Here is a 24,396-nt window from a genome sequence, read left to right on the forward strand (position 1 = left end):
TGTTAACTTTACATGTTCATTTGTCTTTCAACAAATGCTTATGGAGTGCCCATACCTACACTGCGAGGTGCTGGGGATATGGCAGAGAACAAGCTGGAAGGTCTTGCCCTCAGGAGAGTGACAGTGTGACTTGTTATGCAGAGGAAGTAGGGGCTCTGAATATATACATCCCAGGCCTAACCTAATCCAGGGGTTAACCAGATTAAGGGTGCTTTGTTTTACTTTGTAACTCCCACAGGCAGGGCCTGGTACAATCTCTGGACAGTATAAAAAGCACACAGTTTACCTATCTGGTCACTGGTTTACATTGTCAAAACTCATCACAACGTACATTTAATGTTTGTACATTTTATGTAAATATACCTAAATAAGGTTGATAAAAACAAAGATCTGTGAAGGTAGGTGGCATTCATTTGCTACCTGAACACCACAACCACACAGAGGGAGATATAATCCCATTTTACAAAGGAGACTCAGCCTTAGATGGATAAGGTTAACAGCAAGTAAGCAGCAAAGCCAGAATCCACATCTAGGACTGTCTGGCTCTGGAGTGGAGGCTTGTACTTAGTCACGAGGCGGGTCCAAGGCTGGCATAGAGGTGCCTTTATCCTAAGTAGAAAAAAAGAGACCTGAATGGTAGCCTGTTAGGGCAACTGGTTTAGAAAAAGTCCCACGTTCCTTCAGTACAGTCAGCCCTACGATGGGGTGAAAGTCTTGGTGATTAGAGGTTGGGCTGCATTTCGGCCTCCACCTGCCGTTCCATTCAGCTGGCCGTTCCATTCTTGAACACAACTATAGTAGCATCCTAATCCAGGTATTTCGTGAGTTTATGTGTGCACCAAGTACTGTCTCTGTCACCAGAACAAGAAATGTCATTATATAAATACATAACGTTTTTTTGTATTATACATGGGTGCTCACCAGTTACTAAATTTATAATAGCTTTTATTATTTTTTAATGGATATTCATTTAGTTACTATTATGGTACGATAATGTGGAAATTTGTGACTTTTTCAGTGTTAAAAGAGGGCTTTCAAAAGTTGAGTACAACTCTACTTAGTATGTTGCCAAGACAGTACTGTACCTGGATTATGATTTATGGGTCCATTAGAAAAGGAAAAGACTTGGATGGAAATTAAGATTGCTGTCAGGAGTGGGAAGAACTAGACAGTGGATGGCCGTGTCATTTTTAAAATCAGGAAATGCAGGTGTAGTGGATGCTATGGTGTGCCACCTTTCAGGACTGAGACACTCACTCCCATAGCTGCTTTGAGTGTCAACAGCTGACAGCTCTCAGCTGAGTCCTCTCTAGCAACTGTCCTCAGCCAAACACAGCCACTTTGCCCAAAGTCACTCTTCCTCCTTGGGGCAGTCCACCTCCAAGGACAAATCTAGGAGAGTTATAAAGGCTAAGCCATTTCGCCTTATGTGGCACAACTCATGGATTGTCCCAGATCTCTGTGCACTTGCATCACAGTACAACCTCTGCCCAGTCCTGCTTCCCTGACCCCTCTCAGGTGTTGGTCTCTAGAGTACCACTTAATTAAAAACCTACATGTGAATCTCAAAATCTCAGACTCTGTTTTCCTAAGGAATTCAACCCATATGGTTGCTACAAAAAGTAGTCCTAGAAAAAGATTCTAAGATGAAATTTTGAAGTTGGATCACCTATCAGCCTTCTGGTAATGAGAACCCCATCTCTGGTGACAGTGGGGACTGATAGCCCCTGGAATGGTATGGCAAAATGGGATGCCAGTGGAAGGGAATGTACTAACAGAGGGTAAATCCCAGATGTTTTAGGGAAAAGCAATTATAAGAACTTTGGAGTTGGATGGCCACTGGGGGAGGCAGGGCTCGTTAATTTATTAAATGAAAGACTGACAGTGATTAATTGCCAATTTCAGCCCAAGTGTGAAAGCCAGAGGATCTATTTGACAGCTTATAAAATGATTCACATATCCTGCAGCCAGAGGGCAAAAAATTCTGGGGCTGGACCAAAAAAACTAAATTTTAGGAGTATCAGAGTTCCAGAGAAGTTTAAATTCTCAGCCTCACCAAGTCTGCCACACTAAGGTCAAGGCCCTGACTGGGAGAAAAATGGGATGCTGATACCTGAAATGAAGTCACCTGGGTTGATGTATTTGAAAATCTTAAATTTCCCTATTTCCCTGAATGTTTCTGATCTACAGAAGTAGCTCCTTCTTCCCTGTTAGAGGCTGATGCTAGGCTCTTGGGGATGTATGTATATGCTTGATGACGTAGAGGCTTCCGCCTTGTACACGTCTGCCCTTACCCCCAACCATCTATTCCACTTTCCACTCGCAACCACCAGAATGATAGCCAGGATTAAGTCACGAGGTAGCCCACCTGGGGAAATGCTGTGATGGCTCAAGGTAGAAGAGGACTATATGGAAGAGCTGCAAGACTGCAGCGTGAACTGGCAAAGCAGGAGAGCATATATGGGACTGCGCTGGATGAAGAGGAACAGAATACACAGTTGGAAAAGGGGGATAAACCTACAACACAGGATTTAATAGCTTGGCAAAGACCCCAGGTAATAGTATTTGGTGGGCCCTTGGAAGCTTGGAAAAAGAAATAGCCCACACTAAATAGGTAGAAATGCCAGAACTACAGTGGTAAACACTGGCGGAAGAAGTCAAAAGACTCACAGAAGTAGGATATACTACGTAAGGCCAAAAAACCACTAGCCAGCTCAGTTCTTGGGATACAGTGTTCTCGTCCAAAGCGATAAGGATCGTGCTGATGAGGAGGCCTCCAGCTCAGTGGTGGGCTGTCCTCTGTAGGCCAAGGCTGCTGGTAGCAGATGCTGGGACAGAGCAGGATTTTCTGATAGCAATGGAGACAACAGACTTCCAAAATAACAGAGGCCAGATGGCAATGCTTAACTCTCAAAAACAAGATAGGTGCAATTGTCATCATGAGTGGCGAGGTCAGAGGCAGTCACGGAGGTCTGACTCACAGAGAGCTCGGGAGGTGGTTGATACAGCACCACATCCCAAGGGACATGACAGATGGGCAGCAAATGAGACTATTGCTCAGTCTATACAACCAAAGCAAGGAGGCTGAATGCAGCCACGATAATAAAAAGTCATGATCACTTTCTAAGTTTCCAGACCTGAGCCAGTTCTCTGACCCAAATTCCACTGACTGATGGAGAAACTAGGTCCTTATGAATCATGGCATGCATGTAACTGAGCAGGACCGTATGAGGCCTTCCCAGAATAGACCCCCACTCGTGTCCTCCGCCTGCATTTTGCCTGCAGAAAAACTTTAGTTAAAGAATAAATTTAATCAGAGAAGTGAGGAAATGCAGAAAGAAAGGAAAACAGTCAAGCAAGACAAAATAATAATACTTTAGCCATTAAACAAAGTCAAGGACCTTTAGTTCTTCCTTAAGGACTATAGATAATATTCTGAGCCATGTCCTTTGAGCTGTTTTGCAGATACTGAAACCCCTATCAGGTGGAAGAAGTTAACTGTATGCTGCCCACAAGCATGTAGACCCCAGACCGGTTGGAGAGAGGTTGACGTTGACTCCCAAATACTTCACCTCCAACCAATCAGCAGAATGTCCACGAGCTGATCATGCCCTGCTTCTTGAACACTATGAGACTCCTCACTATCCCCTCCAGGGTGGGACACACAGTTCTGAGGGCATTAGTCCATTGTGGCCCCCTTTGCCTGGCAAAGCAATAAAGCTATTTCTTTCTACTTCACCCAAAACTCTGTCTCCGAGATTTGCTACACCACTTGCGTACGGAGGCGGAATTTCAGCAACCTGAGCAGAGACTTCTTCAGTCCTTGCCCAGAGCCATTTATTCATGAGACTATACACTGGGGGGGGGGGGGGGAGCGGGAAGAAGGATACAAAATCCTTTCAAGGACAGTTGGATACAAGGTGTGAGTTGAGGAATGCAGGGACCCAAAGCATCCTCATAACTCCCTTGTTGGAATGGGTGGATAAGGGGTCAGGTAGTAAATGGAGTTTGGACTCAGGTCTGGCTCATGGTAGGCCACTGGCTCCACGGACTCACTCACTGATCATTTCCTTGGTTCTCAAAGGAATAACTGGACTAGCCATACTTAGGTACTGGCAATAACCACATTGGTTCCTTGTCCTGTGCAGTACGGGCTAGTAGCGAAAACCAAGTAGAAGCCTTTGAAATCCCCTTACCCTCCCCAGCCAAGATGGTAAATCAAAAACAATACCATATGAAGTATATGGCTAATATAAGTGCCACCCCACTCCCACTTAAACACCAGAGTCGGCAGGAGTGGTGGTTCTCATCACACACCTTTTCTATTCATCAGTATGGCCGCTATAAAAACTAGATATATCCTGGAGGATAGCAGTGGGTTACCATAAAGTCAACCAAGTAGTAGTCTCCCAATTACAGCTGTGAGCTAGATATGGTATCTTTGCTAGAACAGGTTAAAATGGCCTTAAATATATAGCATATGGCCATCAGTCTGATAAATGTATTATTTTCCATCCTTATCAGAGGACCGAAGCAGTTCACATCCTCATAGGACAGGGCACAGTATCAACTCACAGTGTTGCCTGGAAGCTAAATCTGCCCTTTGCCCTAATATAGTCTTAAGGACCTGGGCCATCTGGACACTCTGCAGAAGATCACATTGTTTACTGTATTAAATGGTCAAATGAGTAAGAAGTGACAAATGCATTGGAAGACTGGATAAGACACGTGCATTCCGGAGGGCAGAATAAAGACTAGATGAAGATTCAGGGGTCACTACTTCAGTGAAGTTTTTAGAGATCCAGTGGTTTGGGGGGAGCTGGAACATATCCTCCCATCTCCACTGCATTAGGACAAATCATTATCTCATATCTCACACAACTAAGAAGAAAACACGATGCCTGGCAGGCCTTCTGGATTCTGGAGGCAGCATGTTCCATATTTAGAAATACTGCTCTCACTTATTTCCTTAGTAACAAGGAAAACTGCCAACAGGAACGGGTTGTGTAGCAGATCTAGGCTGAGGTGCAAGCATCCCTGCTCCTGGGGAATACAACCAGTGGGCTACACAACCAGGTAGACTCTATGGGATTAGAGTTATCTGGGGTGAGAAAAGATGCCACGTGGAGGAGAGCAGAATCACAGCGTAAGGCCCTGGGGTCCTGACGCAAATCTATGCCATCTGCTGCGGAGAATCATTCAGAAAAGAGATGCTCCTCTGCTAATGGACCCTGGTAGAGATTATGCACCTAACCATGGGACATGAAGGGACCGAGTGTCCAGATTTGCCATCAGGAGCTGGGTTCTGTCACATTCACCAAGCTTTAAGGCCCGGGAGGAGTCTGCAGCATTCCATCATAAGGTGGAGGTGGAGGTCTGGGAACAGCCATGCATAGGACCAGAGAATACAAGCTAGCTGCATGAGCAGGTGGCCCAGGCTCCCATGTCACCTACACTTTGTACCAGTGCCTCTCTCTCAGCTCATGTTTGATTGTGTATTGGTTTTCTATTGCTGCATAGCAACTTTATAAACTTAGCAGCTTACATTAGTACATACTTACTACTTCCCGGTTTTTGTGGGTCAGGACTCGGGCATGACTTAGTCGTCTCCTCTTCTTCAGGTTCTCACAAAGCTGCAATTGAGACATTGACTGGGGCTGTGATATTATCTGAGGATCAGCTGGGGAGCTATTCACTCCCAGCTTCACGTGCTTATAGTCAGAATCCAGTTCCTTGCCCATGGCCACAATGAGGGGTTTAGTTTCTTGCTGGCTGTTGGAGAGATGCCCCCTTCAGCTCCTGGTTCCCGGTTCCTTTCCATATGGCAGCTCATAACACAGTCACTTGCTCCTTCAAAGCAAACAAGTCACGGGGAGTGCCCTTGTGAGATGGGCCTTACCATCTTATGTCCTGTATCATGTACACATTCTCATGCTCATCCCATCACCTTTGCCATATTCCACTGATGAGAAGCAAGTCCGAGAACTTTCCCACACTGAAGAGGAGGGGATTACCTAAGAGAGTGAACACCAGGAGGCAGGGGTCCTGGGGGCCGCTCTAGAATCTGCCTGCCTCAGACTGCGTGAAGGGTTCTGAAGACAAGCTGACAGAGAAGGAAAAGCTAAGCTTGGTTCATGGACGGGTCAGTTGGTATGTGGGTGCAAGACAAAAATGGACCACAGCTGCTCTGCAGCCTCACTTGGGGTGGCTCCTTTGGCCTGCAGGAGAGAGTTTCCTCCTAACGACAGCTACAGGCAGTACATCTGGTCATCCACCTGGTGAAGAAAGAGAAGACGCCTGGGGCAAGGATGCCCAGAGACTCATGGGCAGTGGTCATGCTGGCTGGTTGGCCAGAGACTTGAAAGGAGAAAGACGGGAAGACTGGGGATGAAGGTGTCTGGAGAAGAGGTGGTGGCATGCGGACCAAAGCAGTGGGCTTGGAATGTGAACATCTATGTAATATATGCTAACACCCAGCAGGGAGCATCTCCCATGGGAGAGGCACTAATCAACCAAACAGAGTGACTTCCAAGGGTCCTGAGCCAGCCTCTGCCCTTGGCCACCCTAGTGTTGGCACAATAATTTCATGAACAGAGAGGACACGGTGGCAGAGATGGAGGCTATGCATGAGTCCAACAGCATGGCCTGTTCTAGCTTCTGCACTGCTTAAAGGCCAGCCTGCCGTTTACAGAAACCAACGCGCACTCCTCTCCCCTCAAGCACCAGCTCTCAAGGAGACCTACAACCCTGTTCCTCATAAAGAAAGAAAACATCACAGAAACAAATTTCTACTCTTTAGGTTGTCCTAGAGATCCTTTCTCCCTAGAGTAATGTTTCTCAGGACCATAGCTTCAGAATTACTTGCACTTGTCACTATTGTGGATTTCCAGACCCCACCCAACCTACTGAAACAGAATCTCTAGATTGGGTGCCTGGGAATCTGCATTTGTGGAATATGGAGGGTTTAGTCAGTGGCCTTTGACTACAATTCAGTATCCTAGCTAAATTTCTCCCAGAAAACAATCCAGTTGTTATGAGATGGGGAAAGAAAATATAAACTTAGGAGTGTCAAATTGAAAAATCACCATATTAGTAGGACAAACCCGTTATTCAGTCGCCAATTTAGAAACACATTTATAGGGTCCCTGTGAGCCTGGAACTGTGCTCTAGGTTGTGGTGGGAACGAAGAGCATAAAGTTCAGATAAGAAGGAAAACGTCTACACACATAAAACCTCAGAATTGGAGGACAGCCCCAGAGGTGTGGTCCCAGCCCCTTCCTTTCACAGGCAGGCCAACTGAGGGTCAATTTCACACAGCCTTCCTGCAGCAGGACCAGGTCTCCTGAGCCTGGCTCACCAAGCAGGGTCTGATGAAATGTCACTGCGAGTGATGTCCACAGCAAGGGCTCTAGGAATTCAGAGGGGCCTCCGCGCCCTGTGGGTGAGTGAGCAGGAGTGGGGCCTTGGGCTGGTCCCCGAGAGATGAGACTCCAGGGCCGAACACAGACTCAGGGGCATCAGGCAACAGGGGAGGGAGGTTTCAGAGGCTGCCAGATCAGGAACATCAGGACCTCACCCCTGCCCAGCACTCACACGGCTCTGACACCTACGCATCATCACCCCAGTTCATTCCTACACCGCCTGACCCCACCTTCAACCACCGGGACTGCTGGGCACGATAACTCTGTGCCCTCTGGGCAAGGCCTCCGGGCCCCCAGCGACGAGGGCCTCTAAGGCGACAGGACGGGCCGAGCCGCTGAGGGTGTGGAGACAGGGCCTCTGGAGACAGCCAGGCAGAAGGGGCCTGTGTCCAGAGGGAGTTACAGAGTCAGAGAGGCTCTGGGCTGGGAAGAGAAGAGCGTAACCCGAGCGTCCGCGGCGGCGCAAGTCAAGGAGGGCGGCTGGCCCTCTGGGGGGCCTGGAACAACCTCCTCCCGTGTGGCCTGACCCTGTGTGACAGGGAGGCCTAGGGACACTGGGAAATCAGGCTCACTGGGTAGGGGCTCTGGCGGCAGGCGGCTTCGCAGGGGCAGCACGGTGCGTGGTACAAGGCAAAGCCCCTTTGTGGTACAAGGCATCGTGCTCCAGGCCGCAGGCCCATCCTAGCAACTGGGCAACTCGTGCCGTCACATGGGTAATAAAGGTGGACCCACGAACCTTTGAAATCGCCGAGCTGCCGCCAAGGGAGCATGTTCAGTGACGACTTGGAGCCTGGCTTGAGAGGTTCATGGGTAGAGTGGAAGGAAATGAGGTTGAGCGAGAAGGAGGTAAGCCTCGAGCATCAGGCTGAGGTGGACAACACCTGAACAGAGAATGTGATCACTGACCCAGGGATGTGTAAGTTTGCCCCACCAACTTATACAGTTTGGGCTCATCTATATTCTCTTTTGGTACACATAGGGAAGAATGGAGAATGGTGGGAGCTCTGCTATTATTTATTCATTATTAACAGAGCTAACTATCACAACTTGGATGGGCCGAGAATCAAGGCATGCAGGGAACACAGCAGGATGGGCTGAGAAGTGGGAGAGGATGCCAGGACCAAGTGAGCCAGGACTGTAGAAATGTCTTCTGAATGTATGAGAGGAAGAAAAGATCAAATGCATGCATTCATATACATTTAAGTATGTGGTTATAATGTTTTGTGTGTGTGGTGGCCTTGTTCCTTTAATACTTGCTTACCCGTGTGTGTGTGTGTGTGTGTGTGTGTAAAATAAATGAAAACTGGCTTCACCGCATAGCACAGGGAGATCAGCTCAGTGCTTTGTGACCACCTAGAGGGGTGGGATAGAGCGGGTGAGAGGGAGATGCAAGAGGGAGGAGATATGGGGATATATGTATACGTATAGTTGATTCACTTTGTTATAAAGCAGAAACTAACACACCATTGTAAAGCAATTATACTCCAATAAAGATGTTAAAAAAAAACCCCAAAACTGGCTTCAATTTGAGTGCCGATTTTTTTTTTCTTTCAGCCTGAAATCAGCTTCTGTATGAAGTATGCAAAAAATTGCTGGCTTGGGTAAATACTATTTTTATCTTTAAAAGAAGTATCATATTTTGAGAGTTCATGTTGATTACTGATTTTCTTAGCTTACTGCAAGGAATTTTCGATGTTTATAAGAACGATACCAATGCCCTCTCAGTGATTATTAGTAACTCTGATTCCTCTTGGTTCTAGACTGGTTTGAAAAGGAAATACACACTTCAGAGATATACTGGTCTAAATGCACAAGCTTAAACTCTGGTTTGCAGAGCAAAACTCTGCAAAAGGTCCTAATCTAGCCTAGTAACCTACACTAATCCTAAGACTCCTTCTTTCCTGAGATCTAGGTTACTATTAGGGCAGATTAGGCAGAAATTAGCCCTGTGATTTAACACCCACCAGGCAGCAGTCACTTAGGTGGCAGTAGCACAGGGTTAAGTGCAAGTGCTCAAGCCAGCTCTGTTCCTTTGGTCAAGTTAACTAATCTCAATGTGCCTTAAATTCTTAATCTTTAATTTTACAAAATGGGGGTGACACCTCGTAGTCTCCCTATGAAGATTCAGGTAGATGGAGCTCTTAGCACAGCACCTGGCTCAGGTAGTACTTACCTTCACATTATCACAATGCTACTGTCCAGTATTTCTCCAAAGGCAAGGAAGCAAGGTCCCAGGCTTCTTTAAGGCAACTCCAGCCCCCTAGTCAAAATGACTCTGTTGATATGCTAGAAACGGTCCTAAATTTTGCATATACAATGCTTACCTTTCTTTTCCATTAGACGAAAGAAAAATCTGGAAGGAACCAAAACATAGTTTAACCATTTAAAATCTGTGCAGGAAGAGCTGCCTCCCAACCAGCAGGATCCAGAGTGGTTTCGTTCTGCCATCTAGAGGACAGGAAGGGAAAAGAGAAATTTCAAACAAAATAATTGCTCTTAGATTTTTGTTGTCAACATCTGTAATTTACCAAAAAAGTATTTTCTTTCTTCTTTTTTTAACTATAAAACATAATAGTTAGCATTTTTTAAAGGCTTACAGTCTGCCAGAGGCATGCTGAAATCTTTATAGGTATTTCCCTTATCACTACATTAACCCCATGAAATACTGATAGGTCCCATATTTAATTCCTATTTTGGAAATTAGGTAAGAGAGGAACAGAGAGGTGAAGGAACTTGCCCCATATTATACAGGTAAGAAGTGGAAGAATAAAAAAGTGTTTTCTGAATAGTGTAACTTAAACTCTCTTCTGAGTTCACTTATTAATAGATTCAACTTTTTAAAAGCAAAACAACAACCCAGTATTCTAAACATTAAGAATTAAAACTGAGTTCCCCCAAATGTTTATATTTACAAAGTGTGAGTTTCAACTATTGTCTGTGGAAGGAAGAGAATGCTCTCAAATTCTTATCATCGTGAATTTTTCTGGCCACCGTTCCCATTTATCAGACTCATTTCTGCAAAGCACTCTGCATTTATTTTGGCACAGACTGGGAGTAGCCCAGAGCCTCTGAGGTTTATGTCTTCCCCAAAATACTCGGTGAAATCAGTGGGGAAATAAAATAGCTCCATTCACGTAAAAAATGTACACTAACATAAAATGTTGGTGTAACCAAGATGAATATTTGTTAAGGCCCGTGTGTTTGAATTAGTTTTTTGCTGGTGTATGTATGCACAAATTTCCTGTTTTTATTTCTAAAGTCATTTCCTTAGGTGTCTATGAGGATTTCTATTTTGTCTGGGATGAAGACGTTGGCAGCCAAACTGTCCCCCCAAATTTAGTGACAGCAGCATACCTGAAGTGGCCAATGCTGTTCCGAGACTGTTTTTCACTCCTGTTACTACTAACAATAATAGCAGGTGCTATTTATTAAGCTTCTATGATGTGTCAGGCACCATTCTTGATGGATATACATAATGTTAATCCTCCCACTAAACCTCTAAAGTAAATACTGTTATCTTCACTTTGGATGAAAAACTGATGCTTGTGACCCACCAGGAGCAAATCCTGACTGTGCCCAGGGCCTGACTGGAGTGAATAATCACTGACTGGCTGACTGACCCTTCCAGGTCAGCTTCCTCCCCTGGAAAATGAGAAGATTTGACTAAGAGACGTTCTCTCAGGTTTTGCCTGATTCTAAAGAATTCCTCTGCTAGGAGCTGTGAGGTTTTCAGAAGTGAAAAGATTTTGTCCCTGCCACCAAGCAGCCCAGGGTCCAATGAAGCGCTGAGGGCACACACAGAGTGGGACGTTGTGTAAGAGCAGATGGCCTCAAAAGGACATCATGGCAGGCAGCTGTGTGACCTCCCACCACCTCTCACACACCCCCTTCTTCATTCTGTCCTGTCTTCTTTCTCTGTTCTTCCTTTCCCGTGTCCCGTCCATTTCCTTTCTGCTCCTCTTTCTTTCTCCCTCCGCTTTGCCCTAGAAAGGTGCTTTTCTCACTGTGGATTTTAACTCATTAGTAGATCATAAAATCAACTCAGTGCGTCTGGACCAGCATTAATAAAAATGAATGGACACAATACAAACTGTTAGAGTATCAATCACAGTGAGGGTAATAGTGCGTAAAACTCGTTTTAACGTGTCTGCGCATGCGTGTACACTGTATCAAGATGTAAACTTTACATCTTATTTTACCACATTAGGAAAACCCTGCTCTAGAGTAAAATGGGGGCCCCACCCCCAGCTGTGGCCTCTCCAGTGAGGAGCCCACGTGCACCGCCGGCCCCAGCAGGGAGGTGGCGTCTGGGTCTTGACTGTGCTCGGAGGATTGGTCCTCTTGCCAGCTCAGGCAAATCCGTACCTGGAGGCAGGGGATGACGGCCTGGATGACCCTGAAATAATGCAGTCAACGCGTGGCCAAGTGTGCGAGGGCCCCTCTGTGCCAGCCCTGTGCCCGGCTGAGGCCCCCGCACACTCCCCAGCCCGCAGGGTCCACAGGAGAGAGGGGAAAGCAGCCCCGGCACCAGGTCATCATTTCACTTACCTCGAGGAATGGCTGGACCTCGTCCTCGCGTCTTTCAGTTCCCAGGTTGCCGCCCAGCCCCGCTACCACCCCCGGCTCCTCCCAGCGGGCGGCTCTGGGGCCCCTGGCACCGGGCATTGCCTGGGGCACTGAGGCCACGGCCCCTGCAGACACAGCTCTTCTATCCACGCAGGGGCTGGTCAAGGGCGCAACAGCTCCTGCTCTGTCCCTCCCTAAGAGCTTTCCAGCAAGACGGCCGTCCCTCCGTCCTCACTGTCTGCTCCTGGTCCAAGGGGACCCACGCGGGATGGCCGCCCTAAAGAGGCGTCTCGGGGGGTTACCGCGGGTGCCCCGCAGTCACACCTGGAGGAGGGCGGTGGGAAGCGCCTCCCAGAGCCACTTTCGCCTCCGCACTCCCTCCGCTCGCCCCACCACGTCCCAGGAGCAGGAGTTAAACCAGGCTTTGCCCCTGCGTCGTCCCGCGGCGTTTCTGGAGGCCTCCAGGAAGCGGCTGCCCGGCGGCTCCCCGTCGTGCTCGCACAGCCCTCACGGCCCTGCTCCGGGGAGGACCCCGGGCCCCGAACGCAGCTGGGGGGGGGGGGCCCTCTGGGCGGCAGGTCGGGAGCTCCCTCTTGCTGGATGCCTGCTCCCGGAGATACTGTGCCCCACCCACCCCAACTTCAGGCTACTTCCGCTCCGCTCCTGCGCCCCCACAAGGCCCCTCTCCCTGAATTCTCAGCGGAACTGAAACTCTCCTGTGCTCAGATTCCTGCGGGATGGATTGGACTCAGCTGACGCTCAACCTGGGGCTCCCTCAGATCAAAATCTTTCTGCAGATGCTCGCCTCCCTAAGCTGACTTGGGAGACCACGCCTTTAGTGTGGGGTAGATTCCAGCTGCGGTGTTTACAGGCCAAGGGAACTTGGCCAAGTGATTAATCCTCCCTCATGTGAGTTTCTCATCTGTAAAATGGGGCTAAGGTCCTTACACAGTTGGGTGAGACTTAACTTTTGACAAATAACTGACATCCTAGCAGGCACAGAGCAGGTTCGGAATTTGGTGGGCGTTGCTGTTCCCCCCCCCCCCAGTGTCTTTAACAGCCCTGGCACGTGACAGGCGCACAGTGGTGTGGCTGGTTAATTAATCAGTTCATTGGCGAGAGAGGCACGATGTATTCATCCCTCTGATTTTCCCACGGGGAGAGCAGTGACATTGGGCAGAGGCTGCCAAGGAAATGGGAAATGGTCAGTAATCAGGGGAGAGAAGGAGGTAAGGAAGAAAGGAGGGCGGGAAGGAGGCAAGGCAGGAAGGTTGTCAAGCACAAAAAGACAATGACTGTTTTCTTGGAGGACAAGGAGGTAGGACTGTGAACACCATGTGGACATGTCTTCTCACAGTTACAGAATTTTGAGCTGGAAAAGGGAACCTGGAGATCACAGGCCCCCTCCTCCCGGCCCAGGTGAAGCAGTGCAGTCCTGGGAGAGGAGGGAGAGATGGCGAGAATGGGTTCCTGGAGACCGGCACTGCCCATTCCGTCCTGCCATAGGCTGCGTGGCCTGTCCTCCCACGCCCTCTCCCCCACGGCCGGCCAAATTCTTCCCTTTCTTTCCCTAAGGTTGCTCCAGCAGGGAGTTTATCTCCATGGAAACCTTTGATGATAGTGAAGGTGCAGAAGATATGGAAAAGGAGAGCAGTGCTCTGAGTGTAAATTTATTTCCTTCTTTTTTTTAAATTAATTTTTATTGGAGTATAGTTGATTTACAATGTTCTGTTAGTTTCTGCTGTACAGCAAACTGAATCAGTTATACATACACATATATCCACTCTTTCTTAGATTCTTTTCTCATATAGGTCATTACAGAGTACTGAGTAGAGTTCCCTGTGCTATACGGTAGGTTATTATTAGTTATCTATTTTATATATAGTAGGGTGTATATGTCAATCCCAATCTCCCAATTTATCCCTCCCCCTTTTCCCCCCTGGTAACCATAAGTTTGTTTTCTACATCTGTGATTCTAATTCTGTTTTGTAAATAAGTTCATTTCTACCATTTTTTTTAGATTCCACATATAAGCGATATCATATATTTGTCTTTGTCTGACTTCCTTCACTCAGTGTGACAATCTCTAGGTCCATCCATGTCGCTGCAAATGTCATAATTTCATTCTTTTTTATGGCTGAGTAATAGTCCATTGCATATATGTACCACATCTTCTTTATCCATTCATCCATAGATGGTCATTTAGGTTGCTTCCATGTCCTGCCTATTGTAAGTAGTGCTGCAATGAATCCTTCTTACCTCTTTTCATATTTTCCCTCATTTCTGTTCATCAGCTTCTCCTGTCCTCTCTTCCTCTCCTCCTTCCCTCTCCCTCCTTTTCATGATTCTCACCCATAAAGACTAGGCCTACGGGAGCATCCAGGGAGAGAAAGAGGGAAGCGAAGAGAAGGACACGTGATTTAGAAGCGGAAAGAAAAGTAAGCGAACTTGTTAGCCATTGCTCCTCTTTCTTCTTGGAATTTCAGGGCCACAAACAAAACTGAGGAGAGCCTTGGGATGTCCGCTGGCTTGCTCGCCCCCAGTGGGGAGACCGGTTTTCGAGCAGAGGCAGTGCGGGCGCGGGAAGGGGGCCTGAGGCCGCCCTGCGCAGAGAACTGATACTCGCCTGCATTCCGGGGAGCCACTGCTGTGCATGCGGAGGCCGGCCCGCCCTTAAGCAGAAGCAGCAAAGGGGCCTTGGAGCCTGGGGATCCGCTGCCCTGCCCGGGGGCGATTAGGCCGTCCTAGTGGGGCCTGAGGCTCGGTCCACGTCCGCCGCGGAGCCCACGCCTCCCGGTACAGCCCCGCGGCGAACCTCACGCTGTCCTACCTGCGCAAGCGCGAGCGCAGGGACTCGGCGCAGACGTCGCGCGGAACCCGGAGGTATTGACGCGCTCCTGCGCAGGGCACGCGACGCGGGTGCAGACCCCGCGGAGGCCGCGCCCGGGAGGAACCCGAAGTGGTTCCGGGCGGCAGCAGGCGATCGATCCCGCCGGACTGTGTTTTCATTTCTATTTAGCTGTTTAGTATTACAGTTATTTGACTTTGTAGTTTTCAGTTTATTTTCAAAGTTATTTTTTTTCAGAGTTTGTTTTCAGTTACTTATCTTCAGTTATTTTCGAATTAGCTTTGAGAATTATTTACTTAATGTTATTTATTTTTAGACTTGGTGTGTGAGTTTTTCAGTTACTCTTCAGTTGTAATTTTGAGTTATTTATTTTTAGTTTTGTTTTTATCTATTTGTGTTATTTAACTTTTGACTTATTTAATTTTGTTAGTTTTCAGTGTGACTTGTTTAGTTACTGTAATTTTAGCTATATAGTTTTACATTTATTTAGATTTGAATGATTTAGTTTTGTTATTTTTGAATTATTTTCAGACTTATTTAAGTTTTTTTATTTCCTCAAAATTTGGTCATATTTAGTTTTAAGTTATCTTCAGAGCTATTTATTGTCAATTTCTTAACTTTTTTAATGAAATTTTTTTCTGTTCTTTATTTTTACTTAATTAGTTTTAAATTTTTTTTTTTTTTTTTTTTTTTTTTTGCGGTACGCGGGCCTCTCACTGTTGTGGCCTCTCCCGTTGCGGAGCACAGGCTCCGGACGCGCAGGCTCAGCGGCCATGGCTCACGGGCCCAACCGCTCCGCGGCATGTGGGATCTTCCCGGACTGGGGCACGAACCCGCATCCCCTGCATTGGCAGGCGGACTCTCAACCACTGCACCACCAGGGAAGACCAAGTTTATTTATTTTTAAAATTGCTTAGTTTTAGAGTTACTGTCAGGGTCCAAACACTGTTAGAGACACAATACTGATAATAAAGAAAAAAAAATTTAAATAAAGAATTGTTACTTGGCTATTGGAGAACGAAAAAGGCAAAAAAAACCCAAAAAACCCACCCCCCAATATTGGAGTATAATGGAAATTTTAACTGCAAGAAGCAGCTACCAGCCCAAGAGCTGAGGGAACAAAGGGAAGAGGTTGGTGGCCCCATATGGCTGGGGGTAGCCCTCTGAGTGGGTGGCACTGCCCAATGGGACAGGTGCCCCAGGAACTCAAAGACGAGCCCGGGAACTGGATACAGAACTCTAGGGAGGGGGTGCTGCCAGCTGGTGCTAGAGGAAGGGGCATGATGAGGCTGGTTGTGGAAGTGTTGGGAAAATGGTAAATTGCAGCTCCTGGAACCCACTGGGGCTCTTGAGGTGAAGGCCAGTTGCTAGGGCAATGCTGAGAGGGACCCAGGCACACAGGGAGGAGCAAAGCCCTCTCCCCTCTGCCAGCCTCTGCTCCTCTGCCCTGTTGGCCCAGGCTGACAGGGAGCAGCTGGTAAAGGAGGCGAATGGCCCCAACCGCAAAGCAGAGAGCAGAAGGGTGAGCAAGGAGCTGAGCGATCATGGCTAATAACCAGCACCCTGAACTCTGGAGTTGTTTAGTTTTAGAGGTAGTTTTGGATTTACTTAGTTTGGGAATTGTTAAGATGATTTGATTTTAACTTTTCACTGGACAGGGATCTGGCTGAGTCTTCTGTCCCCTGATTCGTACCTGGGATGGAGTGGGTCAGCAGGCACCTGGGGAGTGTCTCCCATGAGACTCAGGACCATAATTGTAGAATTCAAGAAAACCAAAATAGTGTGTCCACGAAGAAGCCCTTTGTGTGGCCAAAAAAGGGCAGAGACTGAGGGACACACTGTCAGGGAGGGGCTCCTTGGCACGACTGTCCAACAGAGTGTTCTTCTTCGAAATTATTCAGAAAGCTAAGCTATGTGGTGGTTCCACGCTCTCATGTCCCCTTTCTTAACAACAAAGTATCTGTCTTGGTGGAGTGTTTCAAATTGGTAGGATAAAATATTTATTATTTGCGCACTAAAATAAAGTTCTCCCCAAATCTTTGGGAAATTTTATTTCCTTCTACCCACATTATTTTCCAATCCACATTGTTCCATTTTGACCATAAGAATATTTATTTATTTACATACGTATTCACTCATTTAATTCAACATCTATTTCCTGGGCACCCCCATCCTAAGGAAGGTGCTGGCACCAGGAGAGACCAGGGAGGTATAAAGATGAGTGAGAAGCTCTCAGTCCGATTGCGGGAGAGAAATGTGGAAACAGATCATCAGATAACATGGTATGACATATACTATGGGGACACAGCACCGTGCCACTGACTCTTCCTGATGTAGTCAAGGAAGGGGTGATGTCTGAGCAAGCATTTTCTCCAGGTGGAGAGGAAGGAGAAGGACATCCTGTGCACAGGCACAGAGAAGTGATGCACAGCAGGGAGGATGCATTGGCAGAGGCTGCTGGGCCACAGGGTTCAGAAAGGCACTAACATTAAGGGCTGGCCCCAGTGCTTGACAGATATGGCCTCCTTTGGTCCTCATAGCCAGTCTGCAAGAGGCTAGGAGGCAACCCCACAGCCAGTGCTCTTCCTGACCTTACTGTTCCAACCACAGTTTACAAGACCCTCTGACTTGCCATGTCTGGAATTCTCCAGCTCATTCCTTGGTCCATTCACTCCTTCCCACTCACTCTTGAGGGGTGAGCCCCTCCCCCTCCATCTTTCGGTTGCTGCTTCTTAAACATCTGCGGGGAAGGAGGAGGGTTGAGACCAGTCAGCTGTGAAGTGCAGCTGCAGAAGAGGCAGAGCAGAGGGACCTGCAGCGGGATCTCTCAGGGGAGTTCTGCAGACCAAGATGGTGGGAGTGGACTCTTGGCGAACCAATCCTAACATCCTCCACCTGCATTCAGAAACCCTTGACAGGTTGTGTGGAGTCCTTTCCCAAAGGGGGGAACCTGTTTTAGATCCAATCCAAGCTTGTGGATCAACAGATTGGGATTTTCTAAGCACGCAGAGCCCTTTGCTGCATTAACAGCACTGGACATGTCTAATCTACTAAATCAATCTGCCAGGTCAAAAGAAGGTTAGTCCTGCATAATCTAGGATGGCATGTTTTCACACTTTTTATAATACACATTCAGATAGTCAGTCTTGAATGTATAGATTTCCCAGTGGACTTCTCTCCTTTGGTCTCTCCAGTTATCTTATCAATCACAATAATACATTTCTCAATGAGAATATGTAAGAACTACATCTGGACAGAAGAATCTTCAGGATTCTGACTAGTAGCCTTAGGAAACACATCACTTGGATCCCCTCAGATACTCTTGATCATTGACTGGCCAGTTGCCCATTACAGAAATAGCCCCAAACTTCCTCAATCTTTTGCACCTCATTTTATGAATCTACAAAAATGGCCACACTTGATGGTGCTGGCAGAATGCGAAGTGCTCAAACCTCCGAGGCCTCCCAGGAAGAACCTCTCCACAAATCTCCTGGGCTGCCAGAGGAGCCATTTCAATACCAGTCATCACTGCCGATGTTCGAGGATGCTGTCCCCAGGTGTTCTGGGACAGGTCCATTCTGTACTTCCACCGTTCCCCGTGGGTACTGCGCCTGCTTTTCCAGGGCCTTACACACAGTAGCCACGAACTGTGGTTGCAGTACCTTTTTCAAGCCCTTTGAAAGTAAGAACAAAAAAACCAAGAAAAAAACCCCCATACTCCTCTGTGGGTAAAACATTTGTCATCTTTCCATTTGATTAGATGAGAAAGAATACAAAACAATGAGATCAAAATCTCCTAAAACTTTTTTTCCTAAAACTTTTGGAAGAATTATTCATATTCTCTATGGTTTCATAATATTGCCTGTTGTGCCTAGAGATAACATGCTCTGACTGAAGTAGTTGGACCAAAGGCAGCCTTGATTCTGTAAAATTTGGTGGTGTTCTGAATGCATACTAACACTGGCCATGCATTATGCAATATTTAGAGAAAATAGAAATCATCTAAATCAGCATTTTCCAGATGTGCTTTTCAGAAACAGTAAGAGAATACAAGAGATCAGCAATTTTCTCCCTCAAGCTGTGATATATATGAGAAAAGGAAACATTTATCTAGGTGCAGAGAAGTCCTATAGGAAGAGAACCTGCATACTTTTAGTACACCCTTTATTTCCCAGACTCTTTGCAGGACTGTTTCCTTTGTGGGATACCTGTGCCAAGTAGAATAGTAAGCTGTTGCAACGAAGACCCAACAATATAATGACTTGATAGATTTATTTCTATCTCAAGTAACAGTCCAGGGCAGGTTGGAAGACTACTCTGTTCCACACAGCCATCAGGACTCCCAGGTTTCTTTCCTCTGGTTTTTCCAGCGTCCTCTGGAACATCATCTTTGTATGATCAAAACTGGGTCACAGGCCTATAGTTAATAATATGTATTGTGTACTTGGAAGTTACTGAGTGTAGATCTTAAACATTCTCACCACACACACACACACACACACACACACACACACACACACACACACACAAAGAGTTAACTATCTCTGGTGATGGAGGTGTTAATTATCTTGATCTTGGTAATCAGTTCACAATGAATACATATACATATATCACATCAGCACATTGTATACTTTAAATATATACTATTATGTTTTTCAATAATGCCTCAATAAACTTGGGAAAAAAAGTAATATGTTCTTAAAAAGTTCTTAAAAAGAAAAACGCTTCCCCCAAAAAACTGGGTCACAGGCATATCTGCACTCTTGTTCACAGGGAAGAAATTGAAAGATCACATGTGTAATATTTTAAGACTCAGCCTGGAATAGCTGAGTCTCTCATATTTTATAGGTGAAAACTTTGTCATATGGTAACTCCTAGCTTTAAGGAGTGATGGGAATTATAGTCCCCGACATTGGAGGCCATTTCCCAGCTACCAGGCCATTAAAGTGTAGCATGGTCACCCAACCAGCCTGCAGTGAAGCAGAGACTGGAATCCAGGTCTTCCAACTCCTGGTCCAGAGTCCTCATTGCCACACTAGCATTTCTGGACTCAGCCAACATATATGAAGACCTCCTGTATGCCAGGCTCCATGTCAGAGTATGACGTTGGAAAATTTTATTAAATACAGTCTCCCAATTACATATTTACTCTTGTATCAAGCTTTATAAATGGATAAACTTTCAGATATGACTTTAATACTTATATCTTAGAGCTTTGCATCATGCTGCTTTTGTTGGCCAAGAGGATACTTACTCCTGATGAGGAATAAACACACACAATGAACAGGGTAGAGAATCCTGAAATAGACTGCCCCCCCATGCATTTGAAAAGTATATGAAAAAGACATTTAAAATTAGAATTTAAAAAATAAATGTGTATTAAAATGGGTACTGGGTTCAGTAAGAATACAGAAAAAAAATGGATTTTATCTTATTTTTTAAAACATGAATTGCTAATGTAAGACTCCAAAGCCAGGGACCAGATTTTCTTTCAGGTGAAGCAGAATAACCCATATGACCCTACCCAGCCTGGAAAGCCCCCATTTATATACAGGTAGATAGTGGACCAATTGAAGACGGCCAAATGTACTTGAAAGCCAATCAGAAAGCTTCCCACACTTTCAAAAAATCCCACCCTGCTAGAATTAGAAAATCCCATCCTAAAAGAACACTCGCCAAAGACTGTCGTAGGACTTCCTTCTTTCAGCCTATAAAATTCACTCTCCTTTCAACCCCCTTCCAATCTCTACTGGAATGAAAGTGATGGTAGTGACCCCCTTACAATAGTAAGATTTGAATAAACAGCCCTTGATTAACTCTATATATGGTCTTTGCCCTTTTGACAAAATAATTACAGATTGGTCAAATAGTGAATTAAAAGGAAAAAAAATCATGAACATTCTAGAAGAAAACATATTTTAAAGAATACCTTTAAAATGGGAGGAATCTTTCAGGCAACACAGAAAAATCTAGAGGCCAAAATGAAAATGTTAAAAAATTAGGCTAACCAAATGGGAAGCAAAAATTTTTGTATAAAACGTTTTTTAAAAGGCAAAAGCTAAATAAAATTTCAAAAGGATTAATTTCCTTGATATACAAAGAACTTTAAAAAATTAATAAAAAAGACAAAGTAGGAAAAATAGACAAATAGAAATTAGCACACAATTCACAGGAACATAAATACAAACAACCAATAAATATTTGAAAAGATATCCTCCTCACACATAACCAAAGAGATAACTTTAAAAAATCTATTAGAAAGCCAAATATTTAAATATTTGACAGTATCCAATATTGGTGAGGGTATAGGGAAACAGGTACTCTCATACCATTTTTGGAGCACTATAAATTATTGTTGAATTTTTGAAAGTCAATTTACAACTATCAAAATTTAAGATGTGCATACCCCTTGATCCTACAATTCCATGTCTAGAAATTTACCCTTAAGAGTTACTCACACAAATGAGCAAAGGTATATATGTACATGAATATTCAGGTTTTTGTTTGGACATGGTTTTCATTTCTTTGGGATAAATGTTCAGGAGTGTGACTGCTGCTTAATTTTTTAAGAACTGCCAAACTATTTTCCAGAGTGGCTGTACCATTTTCCATTCCCACTGGCAAATTATGAGTGATCCATTTTCGTCTTTTCCAAATTTAGTATTCTCACTATTTTTTTGATTTTTAAAAAATTGTGTGCTATTTTCCCCACCTTTAAAAATATCATCCAAAGTCCATAGCTTATATTAGGGTTCACCCTTGGTGTTGTACCTTCTATGGGTTTTGACAAATGTATAATGACGTGTTTCCACTATTATATTAGTATTTCTTACTGTTTTTAATTTTAGCCATTCTAGTAGATGTGTAGTGATACCTCACTGTGGTTTTAATTTGCATTTCTGTAACGGCTTATAATGTTGAACGTTTTTTCATGTGTTTATTTGTCATCCATATATCCTATTTCATGAAATATCTTTCATGTCTGTTGCCCACTTTCTACTTGGGTTTGTTTGTTCTTTGTTTTACTGTTTAGTTTTGAGAGTTTGTTATATAATCTAAATACAAATCCTTTGTCAGATGTATGGTTTGCAAATATTTTCTCCCAGTCTGGAGCGCTAAACAGGATCTTTCATAGAGCAACAGTTTTAATTTTGATGAGGTCTTATTTACCATGCTTTTTCTTTAATGGATCCTGCCTTGATGCTGTGTGTAAGAATTTGCCTAGCTCTAATTCCCCATGTTGGTTTCCTAGGGTTGCCATAACAAATCACCACAAGCTTGATGACTTAAAGAAGAGAAAATTATTTTCATCTCCTACTGTGGCAGGATATCCATTATTTTCACATATGTTCTTTCCTGTCATCTCTCTAAATATAATAATTATACTTATTTTAAAGTTTTGCTCCCCCCTCCCTTTTTTTTTTTTTTCTGTTAGCTTTGCTTCCTTGGGTGTGAATTCTTCTATTTATTAAAGTTGTGGCCTATGTCTGATCATGTCTATCGATACTTAGCCCTATATCCACTTTTCTGTAATCCCCTTTGTACTCCTGAAGCTGGTGTCTGAAACGACATATCCTAGACTCCCTTACTGGATAAGTTCCAATTAGCTTCTGCAAATGGGAGACAATGGTGCAAGATTGAAGGGGCGGGGGGCTTCCCTGGTGGCGCAGTGGTTGAGAGTCCACCTGCCGATGCAGGGGACATGGGTTTGTGCCCTGGTCCAGGAGGATCCCACATGCCGCAGAGTGGCTAGGCCCGTGAGCCATGGCCCCTGAGCTTGCGCGTCTGGAGCCTGTGCTCCGCAATGGGAGAGGCCACAACAGTGAGAGGCCTGCATACCGCAAAAAAAAAAAAAAAAAAAAAAAGATTGAAGGGGGATGATGGGAGAAGCTATTGTGTTTCAGGCAGTGCCCCTGGCAGTGTCAGTAGCCAGGCTTCTTTTCAGGGCAGTGAGTGCAGGCTTTTAGGCTAGAGCCCAGGGGCAGTAACCACTTCCTGAACTCTGAGCAACACCATCTCCATCTCTTTGTTTCTCCAGCCTTTCCAAAATGATTGTGGGAAATTCTTTGACTGATACAGTATTTTGGTATGAGGAGTGGTCGAAGGATAGGGCTCTCAAAGATATGAATCTAGGGTTGCTTATCTGAACTGGCCTCCTTGCCAGTGGAAGTGGATTGCTGTTAGTCCAAAGAATGAGTGACAAAACAGATTCTTATATTTGTATCTGAGGGTGCCTTAGATAAAGTGCAATTGTAGTTGAGTCTTTGGAAGAGATAAAGGAATTAAAACTTTTTTTTTGACATTTCTAGGAATTTGGGGATGGAGTGGAAGGAAGGCTGCCGGGTGTGTTTCCTCTATGTCTTGCTCTAATCTTCTAGATTATTTTTCAAAACACACAGGTTATACTTAGTTATTTCAATTAAGATTTTTTTTAAAAAATCACAATAAAGCAGAAATATATGGCAATACTTAAACATATTTATGGGAAGGAAATCATGTGACCTGCTGTTTCAATATCCCAGTTCCCATGCTGACAGGGGATTGAACAGTAGCCATGATACCCTGGAGGAAACGATGATGTTTATTTGATTATTTTATTTTAGATAGTAACAGTTCTATCCTGGGAAAAAAAAAACTAGCCTCAAGTTACCTCTGGCTGAATGTTTTTCAGTTGCAGTCTCTAAACCAGTATGCCACAGAATTGCTTCTTTCCACATGATGAACTTTGTGGTGAATGGCAGATTTCCCTGAGGCCTCTAGATGACAGGCTTTCGCAGTGCCACTGGCAGACAGCCAGACCAGCACAGTCTTCGTGTGATTTTGGAGCTAAAGTCATTCCACCTTGTGCAATAGTTAAAGCCTGCTGTAACCAGCTATATTCCCATAAGATCGGAAGAAACTGCTTTTCATGCCAACCCCAAAGCTACCCTGAAGTACACGCATGAATCTTAGGGTATTATAGTCCATCAGGAGGGGTGAGAGACATAAGGTACTAGAAAGCAAGCAGGTTTTATAGCCAGACAGACTGGGTTCAAATCTTGGATCTGTGCCTTGGACAAATCACTTAACCTCATTGAACTGAAGATACTTGATTTGTAAACTGGAAGACAGTCAGAGCTATCTCCAAGGGGAAGAGTAAATATGATCACTCCCTTATTTTTGATTCAGCAATTATCATTGCCCACCTTATACCGGATCTTATTCTAAGGGCTTGAGGATAAAACATTGAACAGGCAAGGCACCTGCTCTCGTGAAGTTTACATTCTAGTAAGGAGAGACAGATAGTAACACAAACCCCAAATCGATAAAAGATGCCACAATAAAAATAAAATGCTGAAGTAATTGAGGGTTGCTGTAGTTTCTGTGTGTTTTCTCCTCGGTCCAACCTATCTAGTAAACCAGAACCTCATTTTCATAAGCCCCTTGCCTAAGTCAGTGGGCCCTTGGGAAGAGACTCATGACTCCAATCTCAAAGGCCTAAAGTAACTTCTCTAGAAATATTTGCATATTAGTAAGAGGTTAAACCTTAGATCAGATTTTTACTTTACTTTGCTGGTGGGC

General features: G+C 45.1%; 1 long non-coding RNA gene across 1 annotated transcript; it reads right to left on the reverse strand.

The window, feature by feature from the left end:
• Nucleotides 1–447: 447 nt before the first annotated feature.
• On the reverse strand, nt 448–12,586 carry LOC309823012. Its single transcript, XR_014296797.1, has 3 exons — nt 12,312–12,586; nt 9,746–9,869; nt 448–609 (listed from the first exon to the last, which is right to left on the reverse strand). It is a non-coding gene; the product is annotated as an uncharacterized lncRNA (long non-coding RNA).
• Between the last annotated feature and the right edge of the window lie 11,810 nt (nt 12,587–24,396).

Source organism: Grampus griseus (genome assembly GCF_964374135.1).
Source record: "Grampus griseus genome assembly, chromosome: 5".
Taxonomy (NCBI): Eukaryota; Metazoa; Chordata; class Mammalia; order Artiodactyla; family Delphinidae; genus Grampus; species Grampus griseus.